Source organism: Anomaloglossus baeobatrachus, chromosome 2 (assembly GCF_048569485.1).
Source record: "Anomaloglossus baeobatrachus isolate aAnoBae1 chromosome 2, aAnoBae1.hap1, whole genome shotgun sequence".
In the NCBI taxonomy this organism is placed as follows: Eukaryota; Metazoa; Chordata; class Amphibia; order Anura; family Aromobatidae; genus Anomaloglossus; species Anomaloglossus baeobatrachus.
This window is the reverse complement of record NC_134354.1, coordinates 139,178,625-139,185,166: the sequence shown is the minus strand read 5'-3', so window position 1 is coordinate 139,185,166 and position 6,542 is coordinate 139,178,625.

Below are 6,542 nucleotides of genomic sequence, written 5' to 3'. Positions count from 1 at the left end.
ATCTTGTGCCAATAACTTCTGACTGGATGGAAGTCAGAGGTTACATCACAAGCTGCTAATGCAAGTCTATGAGAGCCAGAACCAAGCTCTCATAGACTTGTATTTAGTTGTGACCTCCGGGGCTCCTGAAGCTGCTGGCAGGTCACAAATCACAGGAGACGGACCAGAGTGGTGGTGGAAACAGGTGAACATGGCCGGTGAGTATAATACAGGGGTTAGGGGACTTAGATTTAAATGACCACTCTAGCGGAGAAATAAAAAAAACACTGGAGTGGTGCTTTAAGGGCACAGACAGTTTTCATTTTTTCCTCCCCTTCTTCCAAGAAGGCTTTTTTTTTTCTCATTCACATGTCTGTGTCTCTACCATTTAATTGCCTAAAAGAATGGCAAAAAACATCCCAAGTGGGGTGAAATGGTGGAAAAAGTCCATCCTGCCATTGTGCTTTGTGTGGCAAACTGGAGTTCTCCCTATGAGAAGGGAGAAATGATGTGCGGCGCTATCTGAGCGTAGTAAGTAGACTACAATAATAAAGAGGTGAGTGTGTAAAATTGCGCTCACCTAAGGGAGATGAGGTTCATAAATTCATAGAGCGCTTGCTTGGCTGTGGCGAGGCGCAGTGCTGCTCGTCACTGTGCTGCCAGAGTGTCCTCGAATGGAGCCCCAACAGATGTGAATATAGGATCGGTAACTGCACTATCATGATCTGAGAGCACCATTGCCTGTGATCAGATCCTAAATAGTTTTTTTGTGTGTGTTTTTTAGTGTTATCCAGTGCTTTTTTTGCGGCGGTACGTGCCTATGGCGTACCGAAAAATCTGAAGAGCACCTCTGGCTCTGTCCACATGGCTAATTTGTAAACTATACAAATTAGCCATGTGTGGAGCGGAGGCACAAGCCAGAGGCGTATCTAGGGGGGAGCTGGTGGGGCGCTGTCGGGCTGCTTGATGCGGCGGTGTGGAAGTCTGCCGGGGTGGGAGCCGCTATTCTCTGAGCGCAGCTGTCACGCTCACAGCCGCACTCATAGAAAGTGCAGCGTGCAGCTCCCACTGCTCAATTGTCCTTGTATCTGTCAGACGCGAGGACAATTGAATCGGTGATCCCTGGCGCTGACTTCCGGGTCAGCGCGACGGCTTTCATGTGATCAGGTCAGCTGATCACACTGCTGACCCGGAAGCCAGCGCCACAGCGCGGAGGCGGCAGAGAAACGCAGATAAGTGCTCCACTGGGGAGCTGAAGACACGGAGGAGGAACATTATGGGGTAAGAGGGGAGTATTTATGAAACAGTATGGGGAGAGGGGGTGTGGGAGGGAACTATCTGTGGACACACTATGAGTGGACAGAGTGTGGGCAACGGGAACTATCTGTGGACACACTATGGGGGGACAGGGTGTGGAGGGGCAATATCTATATACACAGTATGGAGGGAGAGGGTGGGGGAGGGAACTATCTGTGGACAGAGTATGGTGGGAAGAGAGAATGGGGAGGAGGAAGTATCTTTGGACACAGTATGGGGAGAGAGAGGATGAGGTTTCATGCATGGGGAGAGAGAGGATGAGGTTTCATGCATGGGGAGAGAGAGGATGAGGTTTCATGCATGGGGACAAAGAGGATCAGGGGTGATGCATGGGGACAGAGTGGATGAGGGGTAATGCATGGGGACAGAGGATGAGGTTTCATGCATGGGGACAGAGAGGATGAGGGGTGATGCATGGGGACAGAGAGGATGAGGTTTCATGCATGGGGAGAGAGAGGATGAGGTTTCATGCATGGGGACAAAGAGGATCAGGGGTGATGCATGGGGACAGAGAGGATGAGGGGTAATGCATGGGGACAGAGGATGAGGTTTCATGCATGGGGACAGAGAGGATGAGGGGTGATGCATGGGGACAGAGAGGATGAGGGGTGATTCATGGGGACAGAGAGGATGTGGAGCGAACTGGAAAGAAATTTTGATGACACGGAATAAAGAGTGACATGGTATGAGGAGCAAGTGGGCAGGATTGGGAGTGAGATGGAAAAGTATATGGACACACAGGAGGTAGTGAGGAGACAGTAAGGGATGAGAAGAATGTGAGGGGCACAGAATAAAGACTGGGTAGTGGAGGGGGGTGGTATGGAGAGGGGACAGAATGGGAGGACAGTGTGAGGTCATAGCAAGGAGGGGAGGTGTGATGAAGGCACAGTATGAAGACTGGGCAGTATAAGGGGACACAGTGTAAAAGACACTGTAAACAATAGGCTCAGTTTGGAAAGAGAGGGAATATGAAGGGCATGTACCATAAGAGGGATAGTGTGGGTCATATTTTGTGCAGAGAATACTATGAGGGGCCATTATTTATTCTGAGGCACAGTGTAGGGCAGATATTTTTAAGTAGAAGTATTATAATCATTCTGCTACTTTTAGGGGCATCGTGTTGGGATGTGCTGCAGAAGACCAGAGAAGATGGAAATCTGCAGAGACGAGATGTGAATGTGAAAAGTCATCATTGCGTCAGGACAAGATGAAGAATAGAAAGAAATGACCAGAGACAACATCATCTATAAGGTACCTGAATGTAAATATTTATTTGTGATACTGACAATGTCTTATCATTAGGCCTTGGTCCCACTTGTGCATTGCTTCTGATGTGAGCACAATGGGACCCCCACTGATCAGCTGATTATGGTGCAGGTGGCCGGAAATGCTTATTTCTGGATCTGCTCCGTCCTCTGATGGTGTCCGCGGCTGGGTACTGCACATCCACCTCATTGATTGTAACAGGAGACTGCTGCCACTATCAGAAGACGGAGCAGATCCAGAACTGAGCACTTCCGGCCACCGGCCACCACCGGCACCTAGAGTAGGGAATTGGCGGGGGTGCCAGGTGCCGGATGCTGACCAGTCAGACATTGGTCACCTATCCTAAGGAAAGGTCATTAATGTTAAAGTAGTGGACAATCTCTTTAATAAAGTCTTGTGCCGTCTGACAAGTTAAGGGTTACTATGTTTTTATTTATGTTGTTAGGAGCATTAAAGGGGTTAATTTGTGATGAGTCTGCAGTCACTCCTTGTGTCACTCTGTGACTGCAGACTTCTGAATCTCACAGTGTGCACACTGCACGCTGTAAGGCTATGTGTCCACGGGAGAATGTAGCTGCGGATTTTTCTGCATCAAAATCCGCAGCTTTCCCGCAAAATCCACATCTTTTCAAAGGTGTGGATTTGCCGCGGATTTACCGCGGAAGTGCCGCGGATTTTGGTGCGTTTTTTTTTTTTCCCAATTTTAAAGCCAAAATCCGGATGAAAATCCGCAAAAATAATTGACATGTTGCAGATTTTTCCGGATCAAAATCCGCACGAAATCCGCAGCGTGGGCACAGCATTTCCAAAATGCCATAGAAATGGCTGGGAAGTGCCTGAGCTGCAGATTTTCGGGAAATCCGCGGCTTTTCCGCGAGAAATCCGCGGCAAAATCCGCGCATTTTCCGCAGCGTGGGCCCATAGCCTTAGGACTCTGTGCTGTGGTGCCGGCGGTGAGAGTGGGAGGTTATGAAGCTGCAAGTATGCGATTTACATAGATGTGGTCATGTGCTGAACAGACATGCTCAATGAAAATGAATTGACTGAGGCTGGACACATCAAGTCAGAATGTGGCCACAAGTATAGAAATCTCATAATTGTGCTCACATGATCGTCCACTCTCTCCACTGGCACCGGCACCCCCCTTCCCGCTCCTCAATCTTGGCCGGCGGCGCCTGACAGCACCCCTCCCCCCCACACACACACACACTCCTCGCCTCAGAGATGCGTGCCGGCAAATATATTTTTACAAAAAAAGCACTGGTGTTAACTGTGCAGTAAAACTGTAAAAATGACCTGATAAGATGATCATGCAGGTCGGAATGAAGACGGTGATAGGGAACAGGTCTAATATTTTATTATTTTAGTGTGAGAGGGATTGTGTTATGTTTTTCAGCCTACAAAGGGGAGGGAAACTGAAAACCAGGGCCGGCACACTGTTGGTATAAGTGTAATATATACAGTTGAAACCAGAAGCTTACATATGTAACGCCCCAGCAGCGGTCGAACCGCTCGGATCCGGATGTCACTGCTCGTGGCTCGAGGGTCTCCGGACCCGGGGGCTAAGGGTCACATTCGAATGAAGAAGGGGGGTATTTACAGGGGAGATATAGTTCGTGACGCCACCCGTGGTGTGCGGTAATAGGGAGTACCGCCGCTGCCATTGGAGAGTACCCGGGGTGATGGAGTGGGGCAGCTAGATGACGTTACCCTCCACGGGTAGGGAAAGGCCCCGGGACTCTGGATGGAGAGATGGGGTGCAGGGGGAGCGCAGGTTCGCTGGTTGCGGAGGGTTAATCAGGTACTCAGCAATAAAGCAGACGCTGAGAACAGGGTAAACCAAGTCTCTGGGTGCAGCTGCCCTCTTGTGCCTCCTGGCACAGTATTTTTATAGTGTCCTTTGTGGCCCGTTAGCTTGGAGCTTTCCGGGCCCTGCTCCCCACTGTGGCTAAGTAGAAGAGCTTGCTCTCAGGAGCTCACGCTTGGGATTTCAGTGGGCTGCTTGTTTGGAAAGCCCTATCCCTCTCATTGCACTAGTACCCCCAATTTCTGAGCTTCGTGGGAACAGTCTATAGAGGTCCTGTCCTCCGCAGGTTAATTGTCGATTTGCCTGGAGCTTCTCCCTGACCTAAGATCCGTGTACCCCGTCGTGCCTTCGGTCAAGGACCGGTGAATAGGCTCAGGCTGCTGACTGTCCTCCAAGACAGGTCCAAGGCACCTAGCCTCAATCCCCTGCAACCAGGGGTCCGACTCCTCTAGGTCCAGACCATCGTCTGCGACTTATTCTGCTTCTCCCCTGAGAGCTACAACTCCCAGCTTACTCTGAGCTCCTCACAGCTCGAGGGCTACCACTGAACTAACTTAACACCTCCCACCTCTCCCTGACCCCTAGGTGGGCGGCCCTATTCCAGCTTAAGCAGCCCACTGGTGTGCTTGACAGGGTGTGGTGCAAGGTGTATCTAGGATTTTTGAATGCTGGTGGAGGCAGTACTGCAGGTTGGGTTTCCAGAACCATGGGGGGGTTGAGCCCTGCACGGGGAGAGAAAGATGGTGCAGAACCCTGTGACGACCAGACTAGTCCAGGGCGTCACACATACACTATCTATAAAGACACATCTGCATGTTGTTCTTACTATCTGACATGAAATATGAATAAACCTTTCGTGTTTTAGGTCAAGTAAGATTGCCACAATTATTTATATTTTTCCAAATGTCATAATAATGAGAGAGAATGTTTTAAGGCATTTTTATTGTTTTCTGCAAAGTGAAATGTTTACATAAATTTCATTAGTATTTGGTGGCATTGCCCTTAAACTGTATGACTTGGGTCCGACGTTTTGGATAACCTTCCACTAGCTTCTCACAATAGTTGGTAAGAATTTGGGCCCATTCCTCCTGACAGAACTGGTGTAACTGAGCCATGATAGTAGGTCGCTTTGCTCGCCTTTTCAGCTTTGCTCATACATTTTCAATAGGATTGAGATCAGGGCTTTGTGATGGCCGCTCCAAAACATTGACTTTGTTATCCTTAAGCCACTTTTTAACCAGTTTTATGCTTCGGGTCACTGTCCATTTGGAAGACCCATTTCCGTCCAAGTTGTAAGTTCCTGGCTGATGTCTTGAGATGTTGCTTAAGTATTGCCACATAATCGTCTTTCCTCATGACGCCATCTATTTTGTAAAGAGCACCAGTCTCTCCTGCAGCAAAACAACCCCACAACATGATGCTGCCATCCCTGTGTTTCACAGTTCGGATGGTGTTCTTAGGCTTCAAAGTTTCTCCCTTTTCCCTCCAAACGTAACGATGGTCATTATAGCTAAACAGTTCAATTTTAGTTTCATCAGACCACAGGACATGTCACCAAAAATTAAGGTCTTTGTTCCTGTGTTCATTTACAAACATTAATCTGGCTTTTTAATGTGCCTTTTGGAGTAATGGTTTCTTCCTGGCAGAGTGGCCTTTCAGCCCATGTTGATACAGTACTCGTTTCACTGTGGATAATGACACAATCTTACCAGCTTCCGCCAGCATCTTCACAAGGTCTTTTGCTGTTGTTCTTGGGTTGATATTCACGTCTGACCAAAGCAGATTCATCTCTGGTGCACAGAACCCATCTCCTTTCTGAGCGGTATGATGACTGGATATTCTCATCTTCTTTGTACTTGTGTATAATTGTTTGTACAGATGAACGAGGCACTTTCAGGTATCTGGAAATTGCACCCAAGGATGAACCAGACTTGTGCAAGTCCACAATTCTCTTCTAGAGATTTTGACTGATTTCTTTTGACTTTCCCATGATGCTACACAAAGAAGCAGTGTGTTTCAGGTGTGCATTAAAATACATCTACAGGTGTGTCTCTGATTAACTCAGATGTTTCCAGTAAACCTATCAGAAGCTTCCAAAGACATGACATCATCATATGGGCTGTCCCTTATTATTTAAAGGTATAGTACTCTTAAGCGGGCTTTACACGCTACG